Here is a 17716-nt window from a genome sequence, read left to right on the forward strand (position 1 = left end):
TTATGGGCCAAAGATCTATGATGCATCTCAGCTACTCAGTGCTGATGGAGCCGCATTGATTAGTAATAAGGACATGATCCTATAGGGATAGGCTGAACACTTCCATAGTGTTCTCAACAGACCATAATCAATGCTGAAGACACTGATTGTATACCTCAAGTTGAAGTTAGTCTCTCTCTAGCTGAACCTCCAATTGAATGCCATCAGGTCCCTATCATGTGGCAAAGTGCCTGGTGCTGATGCTATTCCAGTTGAGATTTACAAGGCAGGGGGTCCACTGTTCATACAAAAGCTGACAGAAATTTTCCAGGTTACATGGCAAAAGGAGGTTATCCCTAAGGAGTTCAAGGATGCCTCCATTGTCCATCTCTATAAAGGTAAAGGAAATAGGTTGTTGTCCTGTGACAATCATGGTGGGGGGGGGGAGGTGAGAGTGTCTCTCTCTCTCTCTTAGTCATTGCCACCAAGACTCTTGCCAGAGTCCTCCTTAATAGGATGATCCTTCACCTGGAAGATAGTCGTCTATCTACCTGAGAGCCAGTGTGGCTTCAGAAAGGGCTGAGGAATAGTCAATATGGTGTTTGCACCTCCAGGAGAAATGGCAGGACCAGAACAGAGGTCTGTATACAATGTCTGTCAATCTGACTAAGGCCTTTGATACTGTCAGTAGTGAGGGCTTGTGGAAACTTGTAGCAAAATCTAGGTGCTCAGAGAAGTTCATCAGTATTGTATGTCTGTTCCATGATGGCATGCCTGCACAGGTTCTGGATAGTGGATGATGCTCTCAAACTTTCCCAGTTACCAGTGAAATGAAACAGAACTGTATACTTGCTCCCAAGCTTTTTGGCATGATATTTTCAGCAATGATGTTAGACACCTTCAATGAGGATGAAAACAGCTTCAAGGTCAGTTACCACACTGATGGCAAATTATCTAACTTGGAAAGGCTACAAGCCTATACTAAAGTGGAGGGAGAGTTGGTACATGATTTTTTTGTTCACAAATGATTGGGCACTCAACGCAGTCTCATTCTCACTCAATGCAGATGCAACAAAGTATGGATCAATTCTCTGCTGCTTGTGCTAATTTTGGCCTGACAATTAACACCAAGAAAACAAAGGTTCTCCACCAGCCAGCACCATACCATCCACTTGTGGAACCATCAGTTACAGAAAATGGAGAAATTTTGAATGCTGTGGATAAGTTCATTTACCTTGGCAGTATACTTTTCAAGGAAGTACACATAAATGATGAGGTTGACTCACACACTGCCAGTGCTAGCTCAGTCTTTGGGAGGCTCTGAAAGAAAGTATGGGAGAGAAGAGATATTAGACTGACTACCAAACTAAACATCTACAGAGTCATTGTGCTGACCTCATTGCTGTATGCCTGTGAAACCTGGAAAGTATACCAGTGCCATGACAGGAAACTGAATTGTTTCCATTTAAATTATCTTAGGAATATTCTGAAGATCACTGCCAAGCACTCAAACTCTACTACAGAGAGTGCAACTCTGATGAGCTGGCCATGTTATTCAAATGTCAAACATACATTTGCCTAAAACACTATTTTATGGAGAACTCACACAAGACAAATGCTCACATGGAGGTCAGAAGAAGCAACAAAAGGACACTTTCAAGGTCTCTCTGAAGAACTCTGGAATTGACCGTGTGAAGTGGGAGACACTGGCCCAGGACCACCCAGCATGGAATGCCGGAATCAAAGGAGGTGCTGTGCTCTATGAATAAAGCAGAATTGCAGTAGCTCAAAAGAAAGTGCCCAGCCCAGTAGGTGATACATAATCAAGATATGTAGAGAGTAAAGTGTTCCATCATGCCTGTGAATTTCTCTTCTATGATCATAGCTGGGTTTAAATCCCCCAATTCTGTCTGTAAGAGGGTAAACTTTAGCCTGGAACTGTCTCTTCTATTTGTTCCCAGTTTCTCACTCTCCAGTATTGTTTAAAATGATACCTTTTCACTATAAACTTAATAAACAATAACAAACACAACTTCAATATTCAAATAACAAAAAAGATTATAAGTGCACCTGTGAATTTCTGTTACAAAGTTTATTTACAATGAAAGTAAATGTAACAAGATAATAATACAATTGCCCTATACCTTCATGCCTCCCTTATGAATTTCTTTTTTGTTTCTTCTATGTACTTTTTAAATGTTTATGTAGCAAGTGTGGAATAAAACATATATCCAACAGAAAATACCACGCCCAGTTCTATAAGTCCTCTAACCTACCCTTGAAACACTTTGGTCCTTCCTTCCTTCCCTCTTTTCTTTCCTTCCTTCTTTCTTTCTTTCTTTCTTTCCTTTTCTCCTTCTTTCCTTCTTTCTTTCTTTCTTCCTTTCTTCCTTTCTTTCTTTCTTCCTTTCTTTCTTTCTTTCTTTCTTTCTTTCTTTCTTTCTACATACTTACTTACCCTTACCCCTTTGTCACACATAAGCATACAAAGCAAAACAAATCAACATACTGGCCAAGTCTCTGCCAAGATACAAGAGACATGCTTTATCGACAGTCTTCAGAAACCAAAATGGACCCCTTTAGCATTTTTACTTCGCCTTCAGCTCTGGATACTCTGGCTCTCTTTCTGAGAACAGGGCTGGGACATGAGTTGTCAACTACCACCCTGGCCCTTGAGGTTATTCTGATCCCTTCAGCTATCTTGTCTTGGTAGCACACCAATCTCTTTCCCCCTTTAATTCAGATTAAAAAAAAAAATTAGAATTTTTCAAAAGGGACATTTACTATTTATTAAGTGCTTAGTATAGTGCCTGTACATAGTAGGTACTTAATAAATGTTTATTGATTTATTGAAATACCAAGAGAAAAGGAAACAGGGGCAGCTAGGTGGCACAGTGGATAGAGTACCAGTCCTGGAGTCAGGAAGACCTGAGTTCAAATACTTACTTACTAGCCATATGATTCTGGGCAAGTCACTTAACCCCAATCGCCTAAAAAAAAGAGAGAGAGAAAAGTAAAAAAAACTATAAAAACACCATAGTCACATTTTCAGAGCATGGATTTTTTTTTAGCTTAATTTATTGACTTAACTGTCACAGTCCATGCAAACCTAGTTCATTTTCCTCACCTGACACTGTCTATAGTAGATATCTGACTACCCACAAGAGTCAGTATGGTAAAGTGCAAAGATCTCTGGCCTTCAACACATTTTGACATTTTCTGACTTGAATTTGATTTGATAATACGTGATAACTATGTGGTTCTGGGCAAGTCTCTTGACCTCGATGAGCCTTGATGTTTTCTTCTATAAAATGGAGGTAATGCTTGCCCTGCCTACTTTATAGTGTGGTTAAGAGAAAAACACTATGAGCTTCATTTATATAAATGGGAGTTACCAACCTCGTCCCAAAAAGCCAAACTAGGAGCTAGCGATGAGTGTAAATTGCAGAGGGAGCTTTGGGCTGTATATAAAGTAAAACCTCCTAAACTGTCCAAATTAGATGAGAGCTGTCCAAAAGTGAAATAGGCTGCTCTAGGTGGTAGAGTTCTTTGAATAGAGGCTGAATGGCCATTTACTAGAGATGTGAAAGAGGGGGTTCCTCCCTGGGTCTAGGTTGGACTAGTTATTTTGGGATTCCATCATTACTCAAACTACTCTGGTGTAGTAGAGGGTGATGGACTTGGTAATGAGAGGACCTGAGTTCAATTCTTGCCTCAGACATTTACTGGTTGTATGTGTCATCCAGGGCAAATCACTTGACTTCGGTCAACCTCGATTTCCTCATTTGTAAAATGAGGATAATAATAGCATGTACTACACAGGGTTGTTGTGAGGATTAAATGAGATATCTGTAAGCCTTAAAACATCATATTGATGAAGATGGGATCCAGAACCCAAAAAGGAAAAACCCTGGACTTTCCCACATGGCCAAATCTCTGGAGTTCCCTTGAGGTAGAATCAACTGGCCTTTCTTTGTGGCTACACAATCTCCCAATTCTCTGTACCCTTAACCTAGCCTATACCTCCCTATGTCCCCCAGCCATTTCCCACCCTTAATCCTATCTAGGCTCCATTCTCCCTTGGCCACCCCTGGAGTTCTATTACCTCACAGACTACTTGGCCACTCCTAGATTCCTCCCATAGTCTTTCTGTATATAAGGTCCATCTTGTCTCCATTAAGATGCTCTGATTCTTCTAATCTAGACACTGCTTAGATTCTTAAAATCTAGTCAATAGCTTACTAATGTTCAGACTCCTTAAGAATCTGCCCAATATGATGGATGTTCTAATAAACCTTATCTTTGGCTGAAAGAAGGCTTGGGTCGAATTCTTTCAGGCAGGACCCACATGTTGTGATCTCAGGGGTCCCAGCACCCCTAAACCTCAACAATACTATATAAGTATTATTTATTGTCATTTGGCTTCACATACTGTCATGTCTGATGGAATCCTCAGTCGATCCCAGAATCTGCTTCAAGTCCTTGACTTATAACATTAATAGCTGACATTTACATAGTGCTTTAAGCTTTGCAAAGCAATTTACATACATTATCTTATTCAATCCTCCAACCCACAGCAACCTCTGAAGGTAGATACTATTATTAGCCCCATTTTGTACATAAAGTATGGCTGAGAAAGGTTAGGGAACTTACCCTGGGTCACACAGATAAGGAGGCTTCTGAGGCAAGATTCACACCCAAATCCTCCTGTTACCAAGGCTAGCACTCTCTCCACTGCACCACATTATCTTACATTGACAATGGTTAGCCAGAAACACTCACTCTAGCCAGAGAGCCATCGGAACTTCTAGTCCCTCCCAGCTACCATTGCTTAGGATTTCCCCAGCCCTGTACCCTTCCCCTTCCTCCCACCTTATAAATGCAGAACCTACTGCTGCCTAGTACTTCTCCCCTTATCCCCAATCCTGACCCCTGCTTTTCACCTCATCCTAGTTCCTCTCTAAGGTAGGGTCTGTGGTAGAAGATTAGCATCCCCATCTAGAGGGAACTCAAATCTACCCCCAATTAAAACCCCATAGCTCCTGAATCCTCCCCAGCCACTGCTGTTCCACTAGCTCCATGGCTTTCATAGGCAACATACTCAACCCCTCTCCCATCTGAGAGTTCCTTTGAAATGTAGATGAATCTTGCCCAAAGACCCATCATTGACACATAGGGGTATCTTATCTAATTCTGCAGAGCTTAACTGCAGGGGGAAAAATAGGGAAGCAGTTGGTTACTTGTTGCTATTAGCTGTCTTCTTGCTTTAGGGACAGAAGGAGAGAATCTGAGATATGACATCCCGTTCCACAGAGAACAGTCCAGTTTGGATGGACTATAGTATACTTGGTGAGGAGTGTGATGTGAGGTACTAAAATGTGATGAGTGAGAGTATAATAGGTGATACCAAGTTGTGGAAGGCCTCTGAAGGCCAGGTTGAAAAGTTCTAACTCTAACAACAATACCCAAGGGAATCACTCATTTCCTTGCAGTCAGTTCCTCTTTCAACATAACAAACAGACCAGCAGAGGAATCAGGCCCTTGTGGATTACCTACCCTTTGTGTGAATACCACCTATGCCTGGAAAGGGTGCCTGAGTGGAAAGAACTTTTTGGAGTAATCTGCTGGGGGAATGTCCCTTCCAAGGCTGCTTCCTGTCAAGGGAACCCATCTGGCCTCCATTGTTTGGACTTTGTTTATGGTGCCTAGTGCATGCGTATTTCTTTCCTTTCCCATTCTTCATTTCCCTGGAGAAATAACAGTGCTCTCCCATTACTACTACCACTACTATCACTACCATAGTAGTGTTATTTTTGGCCCTGACAGCTTAATGTTTTGGAGCTTTCCTAAAGTCACTGACATCCCTGGTTTCTTCCTGTTCCACCACTTTTGGCTGCCAAGACTTCTGATCCTAGGAAAAGGCAACTGTGGCTAAGGACACCCATGTATGGAAACAGAAAGGGGAAAGCCCAGGACTTCCCTTCATCAGAGAATTCCCAGAGCCACCAGGATTCCTCTAACAGGGACAGATAGCAGCCCTTCCTTAGGTCAGCCAAGCCTGCTGCTTTAAGATGGGGCGAGAGCTAAAAATGAAGATGTGTAAATTCTGACCAGAATCTGCATGACCTTGGACAACTCCCTCCCCAACTCTGGACCTCCATTATTCCATCTGCATGACCCGAGTCTTTCTAGGTTCTGCAGGCAGGCAGGGTAGACAGAGTAAGATATGTAGGAAAGGGACCTAGAACTAATATTTCATAAACCCAAGAATTTTTTTAAACCAGAGGCAAAGAGTAGAAGTGGATGAAAAGTCATCCCATGTCCTAAGTACCCCCCCATCACACACACATACCCACAAGCCTGGGGAGAAACAAACATCACGGCCATGTATATCCCTGCCCCCAGTCTTAGATCACGCAAGCATCTTTTTCTCCCCAAGCCTTCCAGAAGACCCCCTAATACCACCCATTTCACCTCCTTTTTAGGTTGAGACCCCAGGTCTGCATGACCATCTAGCCATGGGGCAGAAGGACCTATGGAGAGCTTTACTGACTGTGCAATCTCTTCTCAGCTACCTCTGCATCCCAGCCCCTCCACAGACAGGATGCTGCTGTGTATGAATAAGTTACCCAATCTCTGTGTCAGCTCTGACTCATCCAGCCCCTTTGGTGACTTATACAAGACAACTGAGTAGGAAGAGGAGAGGGAAAGTATGCCCCCAGAACCTTTGGTCAAGAGATGCTGTCTCACTGAGAGGTCCTCTGGGAGAGAGCCCCCATCCCCAATGTGAGGCATGAGTGAAGAAGATCAGGGGTATGAAGGGTTATGATCTCCCGCAATGGGACTCCTGTCTACAGAGTGGCTGAGATTCCTTGTCACAAGCATCTGCTTTAGATCCTTACTTTTGACGTGACAGTGATGTTCTTTCTCCTCCCTGCTCCACCTACACAGCTTGCATCATAATGATAACCAAAGATCCTGAATGGCTGTCTCTGGGAAAGATGCAGCAGTGCCAACAGCAGCTCCTGTTTCTACTTAATAGAACAAAGAAGCAGCAGGTGTGATTGTTAATTTACACCGTCAGAGATGACTGAATAATTATGGAAAATGGGGGAGGTACCGCAGGACTAGATGAGAATAAACGCTCCGATTAAAAAAAAAAAAGAAGAAGAAGAAGAACAGAACAGAATCTGCAAACTATATGTCAGGGAGCTTGCCTTTCATTTCCTGAGAAATTCTAGAATATCTTTAAAGAGAGGATTAGTGAACAACCTAGCAAAAGAAGCAGTAAGTGATGACAAAGAGCCAGCATGACTTTATCAAAGACAAGTCACATTAGGCTGAACCTAATAAGACACTATTCAATAGGGATAAAAAGTCTTACAGTTGGGTTTAAAAATACAGGATGTGGAAGGCATGGCTAGACAGCAGTTTTTTTCTGAAAAAGATCTGGGGGTTTTAGCACACTGCAAAATCAATAGGTTAGCAGTGGGATGTGGCAGCCAAAAGAGCTAATGTGATCTTAGAACATATTAAGAAAGACATAGTTTTCAGGAATAAAAAAAGTAACAGTCCTGTCTTACTTTGCCTTAGTTAGATGACATCTGGCATCATGTATTTCGTCCTGGGTGCCACAATGTAAGCAGCGTACCAATAATCTGAAGAGAATCCACAGGAGGATAACCATAATGGTGAAGGGCCTTAAGTCCATCTCACAAGAGGACAGGTTAAGAGAACAAGGGGTGTTGAAGATGGAGAAGAGAAGGCTCTAGAAGGACATGACAGCACTCTTCAAATAGTTTAGGGCTGTCACACAGAAAGAGGGATTAGACTAGTTCTGTCTGGCCCCAAAGAGTCGCACTAGGAGCTTTGGGCGACAGTTGCAAAGAAACGGTTTTAAAATCGATGTCCTAACAATTACAGCTAAAAATAACAATAGCTAACATCTATATAGCACTTACTATGTGTCAGGCACTGTGCTAAGTGCTTTATAATTATTATCACATATGATCCTCACAACAACTCTGGCTAGCAAGTGCTATAATGACCTCCATTTTACAGATGAGGAAACTGAGGCAGACAGAGGTTAAGTAGCTGAGAGGTTAAGCCCAGGGTCCCACAGCTAGTGTCTGAGGCTGGATTTTAACTCAAGTCTTCCCGACTCCAGGCACAGTACTCTACCCACTGTACCACCTAACTACCCCAAAGCAGAACAGATTGCTTTGAGAGGGGAAGACCTCTTCAAGCAGTAAATAGCTATTATTTGTTGGGTTCATTGTCCTTTCAGTACGGATTGAACTTGATGACAATGAGGTCTCTTCTAATTCTAAAATTCTGTGGCACTTAGCTTACTCCACCTTCCAGGGTCTCACTTTTCCTTATTTAGAAATCTGCAAAGTTTTTCTATTGATTTGAACTTATCCTCCCCTGGACACTGCTCAGTACTCATAGCCAAGAACCACAAGTCATAGAATTACCACCCAGGGTCACATAGCTAATAAATGGAAGAATTCAAACCCGTCTTCTTCTCACTAAATCTAGTACTCTAGCACCTATGCTAAGAAACTCAAGAGATTAAAAAAAATGAAGATTTATATATATACAAGATATCTTCAAGGTCATCTAGTCTAAGGCTATTTAATCTTTTTTTGTATCCTGGACTCCTTTGCCAATCTGCTAAAGCCCAGAAACCTCTGCTAAGAATAAAGTTTTTAAATGTATAAAATAAAATAATTACATTGAAACGGATGTGATTTTCTTTTCTGTCCAAGTTCATGGGCCCTCTGAAATCAATCCATAGAACCCTTGGGGAATCTATCAGTTCTGGGTTAGTACCTCTGATACAATCCAACCCCTTCATTTTACAGGGAAGAGATCAAAATATGGGCCAGAGAAGGGAAGTGTTTTGTCCACAACCACACAGATAGCTAGAGGCAAAGCCAGTCAGGATTAGAGCCAGTTTCTCCTGACTCTCCCAGTTCTTTGCATTACACTATGTTGGGAGCCACTGTTATACCCCACACAATTGGCAATTATCTATTCACAGATCTGACTTAGTGAATAGGTTGGGATTTTTTTCCCCTTAAACATTATGTTTAGGGAGGGAAGATAGGGAATTGGTCAGATAATTCCAAGCTCTCCAGATTTCTCCCACAAACAAGGTAAAATTGTGCCCCAGGGTGAACATGGAACAGTAAAAATAAACAAGAGTTGGGGCACAGCAGGGGTCCTCCTGGGACAATTGTAGAAGATCAAAGAAAAATCCTAGGACTGAAGTTTGGTCCCAGTGAAGAGTAAACACCTCCAGGCTAGCTTCACTGAAACAGCCCTGGGGCTAGCTGGGTTGAGAGGTAACCTCCGCCCCAGCCACAAGAACTTTCACCTCTCAGACAGTGTGAGGGAGTCCAGCATCTGAGCCCAGGAAGACTGAGGGAACCTCTGTTAATAAGGGACACCAGATTCAGTAGTGCTGTACCCTAGGAAAGAAGGAACCAGAAGCAGTAGGGCGGGAATACCAGTGGCTATGAGCACTTACAGGAGGGCAGAGTTCTTGGTTTCAGTTCCAGGCCAGTGGGAAGAATTGAAGGAGGACCTGAGGCCAAAGGCACCATTCCCCCACACCCCAGGGCTAGAGGTGATTACAAAAAATAAGCTCCTATAAATTAAAAAAAAAAAAAAGAACAGGCAAAGGAGAAAGAATCCAACCATAGAAAGTTACTATGGGAATAGAGAAGACCAGGGTTCATTTTCAGAGGAGTATAATGAAACAAAAAAAGCCTCTCCTATCCCAAAGAGTCACATCAAATGGTCGCCTGCTTAAAAAGAATTCATAGAAGAACTTAAAAAAAAAACTTTAAAAATCACATGAGAGAGATTGAGGAAATTTTTTTTTAAAATAAGGATAATTCAAGAAAAATAAGAAGATTATGAAAAGAAAGTCAACCAATTAGAAAAGAAGATCCAGAATCTTAAGGAAATAAACAACTCCTTGAAAGTTAGAATTGGGCAAGGAGAAGCCAGTGAAGTTATAAGAGACCAAGAAATAATAAAATAAAATATAAAGAATTTAAAAATAGAAGAAAATGTAGCTTTCAGACTACCTGAAAGCTACAATAAAAAAAAAAAAGAATCTTGATACAATAATATAAGAAAAAATTAAAGAAAATTGTCCTGAAATGTTAGAACAAGAGTGGAAAGTAGAAACAGAAAAAATCCACCAATATTACCTGAAAGAGATGCTATGAGAAAAACCTACAGAAATATTATAGTCAAATTCTGAAGCCCCTCAGCTCAAGGATAAACTATTACAAGCAACAAAAAAAAAACAATATACATATGACGGTACCACAATTAGAATCACATAAGACCTAGCAGCGGTAACACTAAAAGACCACAGGTCTTGGAACACTATAAATCAAAGAGCAAAATAACTGGAGTTGCAGTCGAAAATATCATACTCGCCAAAGTTAAACATAATCTTGAATGAAAAAAATGGATATTTAATAAATTGTCAGACTTTCAGGATTTGTTCAAAAAAAAAAACACCTGAACTTACTAGAAGATTTGACATAAAAGATCCAAGAGAAATATAAATTAAAAACTAATTACAAGGGACTCAATAAGGACAGAACATTTACTCTTTATATGAGGAAATGTAAATGTCTAAGATTGTTATTAGTAATTGGGTAGTTCATAAGAAAGATTGGAGTAGACCTGAGTATGATATGATTTTAAAATGTAAAACCATTTAGGAACAGGTAAAAAGAGTAATTATTTTATACAAATGAGGTGTGAAAGGAAGAACTGATACAGAGGAATCAGATGGGGGAGGAGGGCTGGTAGTGCTGGAATCCTACTTTCATCAGGAATGGGTTTAAGAGAGAACAATACATATAAACCTAGAAGTGTATGAAAGTCTTCTAAATTCAGAAAGAAATAAAAAGCTAACAGGATAGGTGAGGAGAGAGAATAAGGGAGGGATTTTTAGAGGGAAGGGTGAAGGAATAGGATAAAATGGGAGGAGTAGTTAATAGAAAGGTATTTAGATTAACAGGAATGGGAGGATAAGAGAGGGATCCTTGGAGGAGGGGTAGGTTAAGAAATGGGAGAGCAGGGTAGTAGCTTGAGGTGGAGTGGAGATAGGAAATAAGAGATAGACACAAACATAAAATAAAAATCAGGAGTAGAATTTATTAGAGAAAAAGGCAGGAGTGATAATCATGATCTTAGACAAAGTTAAAGCTAAAATAGATCTAATCAACAGAGAAAAATAGGAAAACTACACTATATGTCAGCCATATTAATCAATATTGTTTTAGGTTAGAATATTGTTGTGGTGTAGGAAATGATGAGTTGGTAGACTTAGAAAAATATGGAAAGACTCAGACTTATGAAAGAAGAGGTTATCTACCCTCAGAGAAACAGAGGACAAATAAGAATAGTACAGTCTTACATAGATGCATATGAATGCATGTGAGGGGTAAGGGCCCATCATTCAGTTTCAGAAGCCAAGACCTTTGCCCCTTTTCACCAAAAGGAATTTGGCTCCCATTTGTTTACAAACTCCAGAAAACCCTTAAACTTTTTTTAGTCTGGTCTCAGGTTCCTTATCGACTCCCCTTATCTCCCTTTGAAAGCCCTGGCCCCACCTTTTGATCTTATGCAGATGCCTTTCAAACTTCTTCCTTCCAGTCCCTCTCATTATCTATTCCCATTGTCTATTCAATTTCTCAGACCTTCCAATTGGAATTCTCATCTGGACCCTTTTCCCAGGCCCCTCCTCTGGCCACCCAAAGTTACTTTGGATATAAGATCCACCCTGGCCCCTATCCAAATGCTGAGACTCTCTCATGCCTGCTAGCCCCTATGGGCAATACTAATATTCAGATTTCTTAAGAGACTGGCCTATATGATTTATCTCTAATAAACTTTTTCTCTGGCTGGAAGAAGATTTGAGTTGAATTCATTCAGGCAGGGCCCACGTCGCAATCTTGGGGTTCTGAGCACCCCAAACCTCTAGACCTCTTCACATGCATATGAGTATCTATATATAAGCAGAGTTATAGATATCCAAGTATATGTAGGTGTATGTAAGTATACGTATGTATGTGTATGTGCATATATATCTTTGTGTGTATATGTACATTATATGTATGTATGCTTGTGTGCGCATATATGTGCATGTATGTGTATATGTATGTGTGTGTGCACATCTCCACTTAATTATAGCCTTCCTGGGGCAGAGGGGAAAAAAAGAACAAAGTAAAAAGTGCACAGCAGAGAACAAAAGAAAATTTACAAGGTCTCAAAGATAGACAGTTCTAAACACAGTAAGTAGTATTTATTATATATAGGCTTTCTTGAAATGGAAATTTATTGTTGTATATTTTGAATCCTCTTACATTCTGCTGTACACATGGCAATGCTTTTTCTTCCCTTTTCTTATTTTCTATTTAAGATTTAACATTTAAGTTTATAATGTTTCTTTTTCCTTTCTTATTGTGTATTTAAATTTTAGTATTTATGTCTAAAATAAATAAATTATGTTAAACACAGATTACAGGTGGAACAATAATCTTTAGTGGTATTGATGGGGTTGGAATCTGGGCCCCAGAGAGGAAAAACCCTGGACTTTCCCACATGGCTAAATCTCTGGCAGTAGCATGAGGCTATAATCCCATCAACTGGCCTTTTCATTGTGGCTACACCCTATCTCCCCTCCATTGTCTTATTTCCCTAAGGCCCCTGGCCATTTCCCACCCTTAATCCTAGCTAGACTCCATTCTCCCTTGGCCATGAGGTCCAGGTCCCAGGAGTTCTGTTCACCCCAGCTTATTTACTGGCCACTCCTAGATCCCTCCCATAGTCTTTCTGTATATAAGGTCCATCTTGTCTCCATTAAAAGGCTTAGATTCTTATAATCTAGCCACAGCTTAGATTCCTAAAATCTAGCCACTGCTTAGGTTCTCATAATCGAGCCACTGCTTACTCATGTTCAGACTCCTTAAGAGTCTGCCCAATATGATAGATGTTCTAATAAACCTTGTCTTTGGCTGAAAGAAGGCTTGGGTAGAATTCTTTTGGGCAGGACCCGCATGTTGTGATTTTGGGGTCCCAGCACCCCTGGACCCCTAAACCGCATCATTTTTTGCTAGATAATAAGAATCTAAGCCTCTTAATGGAGACAAGAGGGACCTTATATACAGAAAGACTATGGGAGGGATCTAGGAGTGGCCAGTAAGTAAGCTGGGGTGAACAGAACTCCTGGGACCTGGACCTCGTGGCCAAGGGAGAATGGAGTCTAGCTAGGATTAAGGGTGGGAAATGGCCGGGGGCCATACATAGGGAGGTAAAACAATGGAGGAGAGATTGGGTGTAGCTACAGTGAAAAGGCCAGTTGATGGGATTATAGCCTCAGACGAACACCAGAGATTTAGCCATGTGGGAAAGTCCAGAGATTTTCCCATCTGGGGCCCAGATCCCAACCCCAACAGTACTATTGGTGTAAAGGAAGGAGTGTCAGAGGATCATAGATTTGGAGCTAGAAATCACCTTGGAGGCCATCCATTCTAAGTCCCTCATTTGACACATAAGATAACTGAGACTGAGCAAGGTTAAGTAACTTACCCAAGGACACACAAGTAATATGAGTCAGAAGTGGGTTTCAAATGCAGGTCCTTTGTCTTCAAATCCAGCAGTCTTTTCACTGTACCATTCTGCCGTTAAATGGTTGATGGGGTCTCTTCTACCCACATTATCTAGTTAGAAAGGAAACAAGCATTTATTAAGCACCTATTATGTGCCAGACACATTACAAATACTATCTTATTTGATCTTCACCACGACTCTGGGAGGTAGGTGCTATTATGATCCTCTTTTACAGTTGAGGAAACAGGTAAACAGAGATTAAGTGACTTGCACAGGGTCATACAGCTAGTAAGGGTCTGAAGTTGGATCTGAACTCAGGTCTTCCTGACTCCAGGCCCAGAATTCTATCCATAATACTACCTAGCTGTCTCAGGGCAGCTTCCTGAAAGAGGTAGACTCTGGAGAAAATTGGGAATGATGTACATGAGGGAGAGGAGTATGGGTATTGGTCAGGCTTGGGGAAAATGCTAAGAAACAAGGGGAGGGACCAGAGAAGACAATACAAGGGATCATGGAGTCAGTGGAAGCCATTATACTTTAGAGAAGGAAGTGAACTCAGGGTTATGTGGAAGCCGGAGAGGCTGAGTCTGATGGACATCCAGAAATTCTTCCCATCGAGTCTGGAGTTGGTGGTAATGGGCTATTTGCAAAGAACAAATAAACTGCAAGCTTCTCGAGGGCAAGGTTTACAGTTTACATTTCTTCTGTGTCTCCTACAATATCCAGCACCATATCACATCAAACATATTCACTGACTGACTGAGAAGCATGAGGTCGAAGCTCTAGGAAGCCAAGGGGGAGAGTGAGCAGTTAACTAAAGTATCTCCTTCCCTTATGGAAGGCAATGGAATGTGGACACAGTCAGTTTGAGGTCCCTTCTACTCCCTGTCCCCTCACCACCACAGTACAGTCAGCTCCTCTGGCTGCTTGGCCTCCAGGGCTGCTTATCAAAATGAGCAGAGTCTGACTAATGACAGCAGCCTTCCCAAGACAGACTAAGGGGGGAAAGCACAGCTACTGAGGGAATTTTTCTTATATGGGAAGGGGAAGACGGTCAGCAAATCTGTATAGTCTCTTACCCCCACCGGAAAATTCCATTTGTGCTAGCTCACCCTCTGGTGTTTGGATCCAAGGACTGACTTGCAGCTACCTCACACGTCCCCCACTGACTCTGGTCTCAGGGCCCATGTGTCCATCTATCCAACTCAGTGGGATCTCAGTAATATAATTAGGCCAGACCTAAGCCCTAGATCTAGGTTCTGGACTGAAATGAGAATACGGTATTTCAATGAACTGGCTTGGGGGAGCCAAAAAGGGCAAAACAGAAGCACGAAGAGGTGACAAAAATGGACTGCTTCAGAGCCAGGGAGGGAGAGGAAGGCAGATGAATTTAGGATTCTACTAGATTATAAATTCTACAAGGATGGCAACTATGTTCTGTGTCTCTGAAAGCCTAGTTAGGTGATGAACAAAGTTTTGTTTAATTTTATTAATTGTCTCTTATTAAATGACCTTCCCAAGAAAGCCATCCAGCCCACCCTGGCATGGGAGGGAGGGGGTCAGGAGGGAGAGGGGCTGAAGCTAGTAGTTCAGGAGTTCTGAGCTTCAATAAGGCTAAAGTGGATCAGGTCTGGCATCACTGTCTGGCATCGATGTGGTTACAACACCAAAGCCACAGTCTGAGGTTTGATTATAGACTATCTTATAAGAACATCTTATTGCTTCTTGGGTGTTAATCTTATTTCATGCAAGGTCCTAGAGGGCAGGGACCACAATTCTTTTGGAATTAAATAATCAAAAAATACTTGACCATAACAGAGATCTAGGGTTCACTTGGCAGCCAAGGTGTTTGGGGACAAAAATTAAGAAATGTCCTGGATGGTTAAAAAATTAGATTCAGGAGCCATTTCTATGTGCAGAAGATAAGCAATTTGTTCTAGAAGCGATGAAAAAGTCAGAGTAAGATGAATGGATGGATGGACAAACAAGGATTTATTAAGCATTGACTATGTGCCACATACAGTGTTAAATAGATAGATAACCAACTAATAGTAAGAGAGACTGGAGGAGGTGAGGAAGCCTAAATAATGTCAGAGGTCCCTAAAAGTCTCTCAAGTACTGCACTCCCAGACTTTGTCCCACAGTGCTGGGACAACACAGTCCTTTCTCGCAGAAAGATTTCCTCTCTGTGGCCAGCTAGAATACGAGGGCCAAATATTTCTACTTGCACTTACTTCTCCCTCCTCTCTCTTCTAAAAAATAAGGCCTAAGTTACCATCCATACAAAGAAGCAGCATATATGTGTTTTTAGAGGTTTTTAGAAGGCTTGAGGTTTTTAGAAGGAGGAGACAGATTGAGAAAACTTAGACCTAGAAAAGTGTTCAGAATCCAGTTCTCTGCCTCTGTATCTCTTTCTGCAAAACTAAACTGAAAGGTCTACATTTTACTGCTTAGGGATTTCTTAAGGCATGTGCTGGGTGCTAGGGTTACAAAGACAAAACCAAAATGCTTTCCAGGAGTTGGGGGGTTACAATAATAGTAACAATAACAATAATAATAGCAGCTAGCATTTATATAGAGGTCTAAGGCTGGCAAAGGGTTTTTCATATATTATCTCATTTGATCCTCACAACAACCTTGGTTCACACAGCCAGAAATGAACTCAGGCCTCTCTGACAACAGATACACAAATAAATATTTTGAACTAGAGCTATAATTTCATCAGTGTGGTAAACTCCCAGGGTGGAAATTCCCTTTGCTGATATAGATGCAACTCATCTACAACTTACATATTGTGTTTAGATAGTTACCTACAACATTGAGAAGTTGTGACTTACCCTAATCTTATAGCTAGTATGTGTCAAGGGAAAAGACTAATGTCATTCTCCCTGCCAAAGCCAGCCCTCTACCACTCCACACTGGTAAGCTGAATAGGAAGAAAACAATAAAAACACTAACAATTAGGAGAAGAGGACTTCTAGGAGAAGATATTCCCTTATCTGAAAAGAGTCTTCCTTTATGGAAGATAAAAATTCTGACAAAGATGAGAATACAATGCAATGTAGACATAGTGTCGTAGTGTGTGTGTGTGTGTGTGTGTGTATGTGTGTGTGTGTTCAGAAAGCACCAAGTTCAGGGAACATTCAGTTTCAGTGTAATATGAACTGTATGAAGGAAAATAACATGAAGTAAGGATGGAAAAGTAGCTTGGAGACAGCCTGTAGAAAGCCTTAAATGCTGAGTATGAGAAGTATGGGTATATACTTTATCCCAGACGTAATAGAGAACCAACAAAATTTTTGAGCAAGGTAAGCATAGGCATGCTTAGACCTGTGCCTTAAGAGGATTATTTATTTATTTTTTACTTGGCAATCAGGGTTAAGTGACTTGCCCAGGGTCACCCAGCTAGTAAGTGTCAAGTATTTGGTCTGAGGCTGGATTTGAACTCAGGTCCTCCTGACTCCAAGGCTGGAGTTCTATCCACTGCACCACCTAGCTACCCCTAAAAGGATTACTTATTGACATTTAATTTCTGCTTAAAGAGGCAGCCTATCATAATGATAGGAGTTTGGAGTCTGGAAGACTTGGGTTCAAATCCCACCTCTGACACTAACAAGATATGTGACCCTGGGCAAGTCACTTAAGCTCTATTTATCTCAGGCAACTCCCTAGGACTTTTCTATTAAAAATATCCATCACACAGGATTTACCACCCTGATGGTGGTAGTGATAAATGTTGAGGGGGATCTAAGAGAAATATAATCAATCAACAAGCATTTATCAAGGACCTAATATATAACACTGCCTTAGGCACTGGGGATACAAAGATAAAAATGAAAAAGACCTCTGCCCTCAAGTCCTTACACTCAGTTGGAGGACTATGTATTAGACACAGTCTCTCTCCCCACTCCCCACCCCTATTTCTTCAAGGAACTTACAGTCTAAGTGTATGGCTACCAATGACCTTGGATGTACCATTGAACATTTCTATACCTTGGTTTAAGATATCTGACTAGCAGGAGTTTCTGAAGATTACATTCTCTGGATAAAAATCATAGTTGTAACTACAAACATAACAAAAATGGGAATT

The 17716-nt window shown here is 41.2% G+C and overlaps 1 long non-coding RNA gene across 2 annotated transcripts in view; it reads right to left on the minus strand.

The window, feature by feature from the left end:
- Positions 1–1213: 1213 nt before the first annotated feature.
- The window catches only part of LOC114039381, a 79619-nt gene continuing 63116 nt past the window's right edge, over positions 1214–17716 (minus strand). For both annotated transcript variants that reach the window (XR_003568666.1, XR_003568665.1), the window contains exons 3-6: positions 13606–13736; positions 2926–2969; positions 1603–1738; positions 1214–1299 (exon numbers count right to left, since the gene is read on the minus strand). This is a non-coding gene — a long non-coding RNA (uncharacterized LOC114039381). The remainder of the gene's footprint in view (positions 1300–1602; positions 1739–2925; positions 2970–13605; positions 13737–17716) is intronic.

The sequence above is a fragment of the Vombatus ursinus genome, unplaced genomic scaffold, assembly GCF_900497805.2.
Source record: "Vombatus ursinus unplaced genomic scaffold, bare-nosed wombat genome assembly UNPS02011916.1, whole genome shotgun sequence".
In the NCBI taxonomy this organism is placed as follows: domain Eukaryota; kingdom Metazoa; phylum Chordata; class Mammalia; order Diprotodontia; family Vombatidae; genus Vombatus; species Vombatus ursinus.